Below are 224 nucleotides of genomic sequence, written 5' to 3' on the forward strand. Positions count from 1 at the left end.
TAGAGCAGCAGCTCTGACTGACGCTGCTTCTGCAGCAAAATGCCGGACAGACTCTGCACACTCCGCAGCAGCAACAAACGCAGCAGCAGCAGGAGCAGCAGGAGCAGCAGGAGCAGCAGGAGCAGCAGCAGCAGTGTGTGTTGCTGCTGCAGGTGCTGAGTTTCTTATTGTGAAGGGGCTGCTGCAGTCTGTGCTGCAGCGGCTGCTGCCGCCTGAGGCCGTCA

Source organism: Eimeria mitis, genomic scaffold, assembly GCF_000499745.2.
Source record: "Eimeria mitis Houghton genomic scaffold, Emh_scaff1502, whole genome shotgun sequence".
NCBI classification, from domain to species: domain Eukaryota; phylum Apicomplexa; class Conoidasida; order Eucoccidiorida; family Eimeriidae; genus Eimeria; species Eimeria mitis.